The sequence below is a fragment of the Zootoca vivipara genome, chromosome 6 (genome assembly GCF_965207765.1).
Source record: "Zootoca vivipara chromosome 6, rZooViv2.hap1.1, whole genome shotgun sequence".
Taxonomy (NCBI): Eukaryota; Metazoa; Chordata; class Lepidosauria; order Squamata; family Lacertidae; genus Zootoca; species Zootoca vivipara.
Window position 1 is genome coordinate 70949594 of NC_142589.1, and position 10447 is coordinate 70960040.

A 10447-nucleotide genomic window follows, 5' to 3' on the forward strand; every position below is an offset into this window, starting at 1 on the left:
GAGTCCAAAATGACTCCCAGGCTGCATACCTGGTCCTTCAGGGGCACAGTTACCCCATTCAGGACCAGGGAGTCCCCCACACCTGCCCGCCCTGTCCCCCCAAAACAGCACTTCTGCCCACACCAGCCCGAACCCCCTGATGAGCTCTCCCAGCAGCTTCATATAGATATTAAAAAGCATGGGGGAGAGGACGGAACCCCGAGGCACCCCACAAGTGAGTGCCCAGGGGTCTGAACACTCATCCCCCACCACTTTTTGGACATGGCCCCGGAGAAAGGATCGGAAACACTGTATAACAGTGTCCCCAGCTCCCAGCCCCTCTAGACGGTCCAGAAGGAAATCATGGTCAATGACGTCAAAGGCCGCTGAGAGATCCAGCAGAACTAGGAAACAGCTCTCACCTTAAGAATGCTTATGCTGCCTCTGATTGTTAGACATTCAATTCTTAAAAGTATCAGGGTGAAAAGCACTCGATACAGCAGTCTTGAACTTGGATCAATGAATGTGCTGGGTGGGGTATGCTTTGGATTGCATGCAAAGCCTTGTCCAAAACTGCTCAAATCTTGGCCATATCCAAACTGACTATAAGGGAAATCTGGCTGGGTGGGTGGTAGCTTGCTCACGTCCTGAGTTGGCTGAGAGGGTGGCAGAAGGAATATACCGATGGGACCTCCTTCTCTTCATGTGGAAGGGCCATCCAGGAATCTGGAGAGGTTCCAGAATGCTGAAGTTGCTATGGGAGCAATGGTCTTCCACCCTTCATCAGCAGAACCTTTGGCTGGAGCTCAGACACCCAAAAGGTCAGGGAATGCAGTTCTTTTCCAAGAGAAATGAGCCCCGAGGCTAGAAGATGGGTGATTGCCTTAATTCCCCCCGTCAACCCCAAGCTGAGGGTCCTGGTACTGCTGCTACTTCCCAATGGCCCTTTGTTAAGTTGTTCAAGAAGCTAACGAAAATTGAGAGGCTGAGGATATGTGGCATCATTATTTCTTGCCTGGAGACCATTCTGCTTGTGGTAGTGATCTCGACAGTATCCTGGGTCAAGCGGTTTGTTCGGGGAATCTTCGTGTTCCAGGGACTGTGGCAGGAATGCTATTTGGGGAACTGTGTCTATCTGACTGACAGACCAAGTAAGGGCAACATAATGCTCAGAATTTTGAACTAGAGATCACTGTAGAAGGTCTCAATATTTCCTGCCAGTGACAGAAGCATTTAAACAGTGGAACAGGCAACTTGATAGTTCCTTGATAAACAGCTGCCCTGGACACAGAATTGACCTGCGCCTCCATGGACAGCTGTGAGTCCAAAATGACTCCCAGGCTGCACACCTGGTCCTTCAGGGGCACAGTTACCCCATTCAGGACCAGGGAATCCTCCACACCTGCCCACCTCCTGTCCCCCACAAACAGTACTTCTGTCTTGTCGGGATTCAATCTCAATCTGTTAGCCGCCATCCATCCTCCAACCGCCTCCAGGCACTCACATAGGACCTTCACCGCCTTCACTGGTTCTGATTTGAAAGAGAGGTAGAGCTGGGTATCATCCGCATACTGATGAACACCCACCCCAACCCCCAACCCCTGATGATCTCTCCCAGCGGCTGCATGTAGATGTTAAAAAGCATGGGGGAGAGGACAGAACCCTGAGGCACCCCACAAGTGAGAGCCCAGGGGTCTGAACACTCATCCCCCCCCACCACTTTCTGAACATGGCCCAGGAGGAAGGAGCGGAACCACTGTATAACACTGCCCCCAGCTCCCAAGCCCTCTAGACCAGGCATGTCAAACCTGTGGCCCTCCAGATGTTTTGGACTACAATTCCCATCTTCCCCAACCACTGGTCATGCTAGCTAGGGATCATGGGAGTTGTAGGCCAAAACATCTGGAGGGCCGCAGGTTTGACATGCCTCCTCTAGACGGTCCAGAAGGATGTTATGGTCGATGGTGTCAAAAGCCGCTGAGAGATCCCGCAGGACTAGGAAACAGCTCTCACCTTTGTCCCTTAGCTTGCCGGAGATCATCGACCAGTGCGACCAAGGCAGTTTCAGTCCCATGATGAGGCCTGAATCCCGACTGGAAGGGATGGATGGAGCGGAAACCCCACAAGATTGCTCTAAAGCAGGGGTGTCTAACTCAAATTCATCGGGGGCCGCATCAGCAGTTTGGTCACCCTCAAAGGGCCGGTTGTATCTGTAGGACTATGTGTCCACTCTTTATTATCATAAATTATTGTCACTGCATTCAATTATTACTGTTTTTTGTAATAATGTAAGTAATAACTAGCTCTGAAAGCAGAAACATAGTCAGAATAATGGCAAGTAGATATTTAAATGTACAATTATTGTACAATTTATTGAAAAAATGATTTTTGGTAACTGCACCGGGTGGTGGAGGCTCGCTAGGGTTTCATGCAGGACCTTTGCAGAGCTACTAGTACCTGGAGATGCTGGGGTCCTTCTGCATGCAGGACAGATGTTCTGCCAGTGAGCCACCACCCTTCACCAAAGGGACTGGCTGAGGTTGACTCACTGGAGCTGCTCTCCTGGTTCCAGGGTTTAAGGGCCAGAAGTATGAAGCAGCATCCTATGTTTCTGAGGAGAGGGAGAGGGAGGGGAGGGGAGGGAGGAAGGAAGGAAGGAAGAAAAGAGGGAGTGGGAGGGAGAGAGGAAGGAAGGAAAGAGGGGAGAGAAAGAAGAGTAGGAAATAAGGAAGGGAATAAAGAAGGAAAGAAAAAGAAAGAGGGAGAGAAGACGGAAAGGGAGAAAGAAGGAAGGAAGTAGAGGGAAAGAAAGAATAAGAATGAGGGAGAGGAAGAAAGATGGGAAGGATGGAAGGAAGGAAGAAAGAAAAGAGGGAGCAGGAGGGAGAGAGGAAGGAAAGAGGTGAGAGAAAGAAGAGTAGGAAAGAAGGAATAAAGAAGGAAAGAAAAAGAAAGAGGGAGAGAAGACAGAGATAAAGAAGGAAGGAGAGGGAAAGAAAGAATAAGAACGAGAGAGAGGAAAAAAGAAAGGGAAGGGGGGGTCTCTGCCTTGATTCAGCACCAGAAAAGAGCGCGAAGGGACCCAGGGGCAAAAAACATTTCCCGTGCAGCGTGAGGCAGCGGGTGTCCGTTTTAGGAGAAGTGCGTAAAGCCTCAGGGTTGCACGTTCGTGAGGCTGAGCCGCTGCTGAGCTCACGTTCATGAGGCTGAGCCGCGGCAGGAGGAGGAGGAGGTGAGGCAAGAGGAGGAGGAGGAGGCTACCCTGGTCGGTGCCCGGCAGCGCTGTGCGGAGAGTCCCGAGCCTCTGGGACGCAGCAGTGCTCTGTAGCACTTTGAATCCTCCTCCTCCACACGGCGCTGCTGGGTGCTTTGTCTGTGCTTCAGCTTCAGCAGCAGCAGCAGCAGCAGCCGTTTCCAGGCGCCGAGCCATGGCAGGAGGAGGAGGATTCAAAGTGCTACAGAGCACTGCTGCGTTGCAGAGGCTCGGGACTCTCCGTGCGGCGTTGCCGGGCGCTGACCCGGCAAGCTGCCTCCTCCTTCTCCTGCTGCTGTGGCTCGGGGCGCTCCACACAGCGCTGCTCCGGCCGCCTTTCTACCCCCCTGGCCCCAGCTGTTTGTCGGCGCTTTGTCGGCGCAGCGCTTCAGCAGCAAGGTCCTGCTGCTGGGTCCCACTGGCTGGGGCGCTCGGCGGGCCACATGACAAGGTCTGGCGGGCCGGATTTGGCCCCCGGGCCTTGTGTTTGACACCCGTGCTCTAAAGAGTCTCTGTTCATCCTTAAAGCATCAGGCTTTGGACATTTCCAGTACATAAGAGTTCCATGTTCTTACCTGATATTGTATGAGCCTTTTGCTCCATCTGCTGGCTAGCTCATAACACGTCAGGAAAGAAACTTCAAAAAAGAGACTTTTGCCAGTGGCCCTGTCTAATTGGTTTTTAAAGTTTCTACCTATGCGGAATCCCTTCCACATGGACCTTTCTGCTAAGGCATACCTGGGCATAAGTCACAGAACCTGTGTGCTTTGTGGGAAATTTCCATGCATGCAGAGGCTGCACACAGAGCAACACCGTGAACTGAGAGTGGACCCTCAAGCATGCTGTCATGCATCGCTGGCAAGACCAGCTCCAATTCTGAGCGAACGCTTATCAAAGTGCCTTTCTGTGAACCCTCTCCCACAATTGTGGGGCACTTCCTGGCAACAAGGAAGGAAGCAGAAGTGCAGTCACTGCAGAGAGCCACCACTTTGATTTCCCACCATGCTCCCTGTGTTGCTCCATGCTTTCTCACCTCCAGTAAATTTGCCACAGTGCTTTGGTAGGATACTCCATTGGGGATTTAAAATAGGGGCTCCCCTAACTCACAAGTCTGGCACTGATAAGAGAATCCAGGGCAGGTATACTTTTTTTTTTCCTTCCAGTGTCAGCATATGTTAATGTCACCCTGAAATGGCATGGCTTTTCTGCAGGGGAAAGATTCCCTTACCCCAAAGAGCAAGAGATGCATTTATGTCCATATGCATGCATCCTTTGTAAAACAATAAACATATGTTTCAAAAAGTTGCAAAGCTGCTCTGAGGTTTGAAGATCGTGTGTCAGTTCTGGTAACTGCACACAGGCACTAGCCAATCAGTTCCTGCAACACCCTTACACAGACACCTGTGAATTCAGCTTTAGTCCCCTTTCTGGGAAAGGGAAATCATGGACCTCAGGAATACCTTGAATTTGAAGCCCAATTAAAAAAACTAACAAACAAACGAACAACCCTAGTTTGATCAGAGGCGGGTACCACACACCCCGGTGGGTTTTGCCATGCAAAACAAACAGCAGGCAGAATCAAGTACAGAGGCTACTTGGTTAGCGTTGTGCCAAAAGGAATATAGGAGTCATCCAGCTGAATTAGACCAAATGCCTATCTATCTAGTCCAGGATACTGGGAGCAGGATACTGGGAAGGTGAGTGGAATCCTAGTCATAAGCACATTAGAAGAGCCTGCTGGATCAAACCAGCAGCTCATCTGGTCCATCAGACTGATCTTACAGCAGCCAGCCAGATGCTTATTTATGGGAACCCCAAAAGCAAGGCTTAAGCTCAGCAGCACTCTCCTCTCCTGTGGTTTCCAGAAACTGGTATTCAGACGCATACTGCCAATGAAGGCTGGTCCATTGTGATGAATGGGGCACTGCCCCACCGACCTCAGCTTGTTCTCAGCCAACCCCAACTCCTGGAGGGGGTTATTGGGTTGTTTTTATTTTGATTATGTATTTTGTGGTTTTATATTTTGATTTTATTCTGTGAAATGCCCTGAGACCTCCGGGTATAGGGCAGTATATAAATTCAATAAATAACTACAGCTCCCATCATCCCTGACCACAGGTCATGCTGGCTTGGAAGGATGGGAGTTGGAGTCCAACAACATCTAGGGACCCGAGGTTGAACAAGGCTGGTTTGGAGGGTTGCAGGTTCCTCATCCTTGGCACTCATAGCAGCAGAAGTCCAAGTGATCATCTCCTCACCCCTGGCAAGGCAGGGCTGGGGAACTGTGCTGCTTCCAGGAGGGCACAGGTCAAAACCTGGTCTCCTGGACCAACCGTGGAGAAAACACAAGACTGGAGTTGCACAATATCAAAGCCAGTCTTGGCCATTGCTCTTCATGGCCGCAGATAAATATATCATTGGACTTCTGTCTGTAATTTCTCTCTGTGTTTTTATCATACTGATGCAGCGGTTGAATGTTGGTTTGTACAACTGTGCACCACTTAAGACAATTCTTGAAATGTTAGGTGGTTTAAGAAATACTTTTAGAATAAATGATAAGGGTGTCACTCTGCCCAGGCAGCCAACCGATTTAGTTTCAATTCCAGAAGTTCCAGGAAGGACTGTGGTGGGACTGTCCTGCCTCAGGAACAATCAGGAGGTGTTTCAGAACCGTGGTAGCCCATCAGGTGGCCACACCTCCTTAGAGAATTGCTCCTCATGCTAGGATGGTGCTTGGGCTGTGAGCCTCCCTCTTGCGGAGCAATTCAGAGGTGGGACTGCAGTGGTAGTGGAGGAGCCGAGGTCTGAGATTAGGGAGCGGGGCAACAAACAGAGGGCCACTAGGATAAAGTTTCTTTCTTTCTTCTCTCCTAGACTATATTTACGTCTCTATATTTTTTATGCTGCTCTCTGCTGGGACTTCCTATGGGTCTGTGGTCACTGGGACACTTTGCCTCACACCCCTCCAACCGCCAAAGTGGTTGACGACAACATGGCCCACGCTAACCATCGGCCTCTGTTTTGTCTCGGGTAAGAGGAGCCATCTTCTGACTCTTATTTACCCTGCCACCTCCCCTTTTTGTTCCTCAAAAAGACTTTGTGCCGTTAGCACCTGACTGTGCAGGGAAGTGCAACCAAAATGATCAAAAGGGATGGAGGAAAGGTTGCAGCGTTTAGGACTTTTTAGGTTACAGCCGTGTTTCCCAAAGTTGGGTCTCCAACTGTTTTTGGACTACAACCCCCATCATCTCTAGCTAGCAAGACCAGTGGTCAGGAATTATGGGAACTGTAGTACAAAAAAAACCGCAGCTGGAGACCCAAATTTGGGAAACACTAGTTTAGAGGAAAAGGAAGGGTGACTTGATAAAAGTGTGTACAATTATGCGTGGCATGGAGAAAGCAGAAAGAGGAAAGTTCTCCTCCCTCATAACACTAGAACTAGGGAACATCCAACAAAGTTGAAAGATTTGGGACAGATAAAAGAAAGCACATCTCTATGCAGTGCATAGTTAAACTATGGTACTCGTTCCCACAGGAGGCAGTGATGGCCACTAATTTGGATACCTAAAATGTATAGAAACTTACTCATGTATGCTACTACAGTGGCAAGAATGTTACTCGCCCCAAAATGGAAAGAAGCAGAAGTCCCAGTAAAGCAGTGGTGGCCAAACTTGGCCCTCCAGCTGTTTTGGGACTGCAATTCCATCATCCCTGACCACTGGTCCTGTTAGCTAGGGATGATGGGAGTTGTAGTCCAAAAACAGCTGGAGGGCCAAGTTTGGCCACCACTGCAGTAAAGGAAGAATGGATACAAAAACTTATGGAATAAACAGAACACACACACATATATGAATGGAAATGATTTATTGAATAATTACAGATAAATTATAAACAGATAAAAACACTGGCAGGGTTATTGTAACAACCTGCAGTATTATAAAAGTATATACTTAAAGAAGATGAATAAATGAGTAAATTAAGTTAATTTTGGATATGCAGAAGATATTAAAAACAAATTGAAGGAACTGCAGAAAGAGGGGTGGGGGTGGGAGCCGAGTTTTGAAATGTCAAAATGAATGTAAAATTAGTGAAATGTATAAAACTAGTGAAATATTTAAACTTGGAAAGTATAGATAAATAAATAAAATGCAAAAATAATAACATTGGATGGCTTTAAAAGAGGACCGGGCAATTTCATGGAGGAAAAGGTTATCAATAGCTTTCAGCCATGATGCTCTGCCTTCATGGTCGGAAGCAGTCATGCTTCTGAATAGGAGTTACTGGAAACCACAGGAGACCATGGGCATCTGGTTGGCTACTCTGAGAACAAGATGCATTGGCCTCAACCAGCAGGTGCTTTCTATGTTCTTATGACCAGTCACAAAAATGGGTTGCTGAGGCCAAATAAACAGACTGGTGAGATGGTTTCTGGAAATTCAGCAGAGTGTTACATGACAACCCCACCCCCAATCTCTGAGCAGTGTGAGGTTCCAGCGGTACCAGATGCTCTGTAACCCCAGGGTCCGAGTTTCCAGTGGGACAATAAGGCACAGCAGAGACAGTGGTGTCTTTATGGTATATGGTTTATTTACACATGAAGCCGACAATGGGGAAGACCACAGCATTCCTGCCGCAAGAGGATGCTCCTCTTATAGGCACAGCAGCATCCTTGCCCTGGCAGCTCGCCTTTTCCCAAGAATTGTCACATCTCACCTGTTCTAATCTTGCTAACGTAAACCCTGGACTTTTGTAACACAACTTTACCTCGACTTACGAATTTAATCCGTTCCGAAGGCACCTTCTTAAGTCGAAAAATTCGTAAGTCGAAAAACGCCATTGGAAACGTGATTTCCCATAGGAATTCATTGGAAAGGGAAAAATTCGCAACCCCATCTAAAAATTAGTAAGTCGAAAAATCCCTATCTAAAACCGCTGTGTGTCCCCCCCCCCCCGGATGCCGAGACATTTGTAAGCGCACGGCCATTACCCCCATTCGTAAGGTTGTTGAGTTGTTCGTAAGTTGAGGTACCACTGTACCTAGCTTTTTTATGCTTTGTTGTGCTAATTAGCTTTTACACATGTTGATTGGGTAGCGTTAAAGGGGTGGCTTATACACAATTTAGCAAGTTTGCCTAGGTTAATTAACATTCACACATGCTACTTCCAGGGGGTTTGAAGCGGTTTTCACACATGACCTAATACATGCATGGATCTATCTTAAGACAGAACCATACGGTCTGGCATCCTGTTTTAACATACCAGTTAACCAGTTAACATACCCAGGCATTTACCACCCTCCACAACAGACCTAAAACAATAGATTACTCCACTGTGGTCCTTTCAAATGAATTGTTAGATTGCTAAATAATATCAGCTTTTCATAGAATCATAGAGTTGGAAGAGACCACAAGGGCCATCCAGTCCAACCCCCTGCCAAGCAAGAAACACCATGCCTGTCAAGCCTCTGCTTAAAGACCTCCAAAGAAGGAGACTCCACCACACTCCTTGGTAGCAAATTCCACTGCTGAACAGCTCTTACTGTCAGGAAGTTCTTCCTAATGTTTAGGTGGAATCTTCTTTCTTGTAGTTTGAATCCATTGCTCCGTGTCCGCTTCTCTGGAGCAGCAGAAAACAACCTTTCTCTCTCCTCTATATGACATCCTTTTATATATTTGAACATGGCTATCATATCACCCCTTAACCTTATTTTTATTTTGAGAAGAAATGCCAAGGCAGTTCACAAACTATTACAGATATGCACTCACACCCTGTAGTTTTGAAGGGTCCTGAGAATTGTTTGGTAACCCCTATTCCCTCCTAGAGCTACAATTCCCAGAGTTCCCTATGAAGAAGCATTTGTTAAATTATTCTGCAAATTATAGCTCTGGAAGTGAAATAGGGGGTCTCCTAACAACTCCCAGCATCCTTAACGACAGTTCCCAGAATTCTTTAGGGGTAGCCATGCTGGAGTGCTAAAGAACTCAAGTGCTTGACCTTCCCATTCTTTGCTATCTCGTTGGCTCTCACCTTCCAGGCTTCAATGGAGCGATGGGCCTCTTCAATTACATGAGGGCAGCCACCGAGATGCCCAACACTTTCCTTTCGTGGTCCCTGGCACCAGGGTGGGTCGCTGTCATTCTGTCAACCATGGCAGGTATGAGCTATTCAAAGCCCTGGGGGGGGGTGTTATGGAAAGATGAAAGGACAGGTGGGGAAGACTTCATGAATGCAAGCAGAGAAGGGCTCAGTGCACACCAGACAATTAATTGCAACCCCAGTTGTAAAATCTGGCTCTCTGAAACACTGGATTTAGCATCCTGGGATGCAGCAAGAAATAAGTGGTGGCTGGTCCGATAGGGCAAATGGGGCACTGCACCACAACCTTCAACCTGCCTTTACCCAGCCTCAACCCGCCTGCTTTCTTACTTACACCTAAGGGCCACATTGCCTCATGGCAAACTTTCCAGGGGCCGCCTGATAAAAGTGGGTGGGGCAAAAGCAGCAGAGCAGGCAAAGCCACCAGCACTATATGTTACAAGTATAGTCAAGTGACCAAAAGCCATGAAGTTAGGTGGACAGTCAGGCAGGAGGGCAACTCACACCCAGCAACTGAAATGGGCTCCTTTTGGCTTACAGGAGTTTGTCACTTGGTGGCGAAGAAATGGGAGCAGGATGAAGATACCACGGAGCTTTTCGCAGGCATGACTATGAAGACGCTGAAAGACGACTTGGTGGATAACCCTGTCTCTCAGTGTGCCCTCAAAGGGAGGCCGAAGGGGGCCACGTCAAAATCTGTGACGAGTCTGTGAACTCAACGCTGCGAGATATACAAGTGGCATAAAGTTTGGGCAGGTAGGGTGCCCTGGTTGCGTGAGGGCAACCATGCCACCCGATGGCATCTGAGCTGTGGGAATTAGGGTGAGAAGACACCTTGGCAAGGGGTTACTTTCTGCAGCAAATTCCCAGCAAGCATCAAACATCATCATGACACATTCAGTTGCCTCTAAGCTACAAATGATGGATGTTGGCATCAAGGGGCTCTGCAGTGACACTCCACATCATGCTTCTGAACTTTTTTTTTTTTTACTGTAATGCTATTTCTATACTTTATATCCTTCCTGAATAAACTCCTTTAATATGCTTCATCCTATGACTCTGTTCTTCTAGAATCACCTCTTGACAGGTGCTAGAGCAGGAGTGGGGAACCGCTGGCTT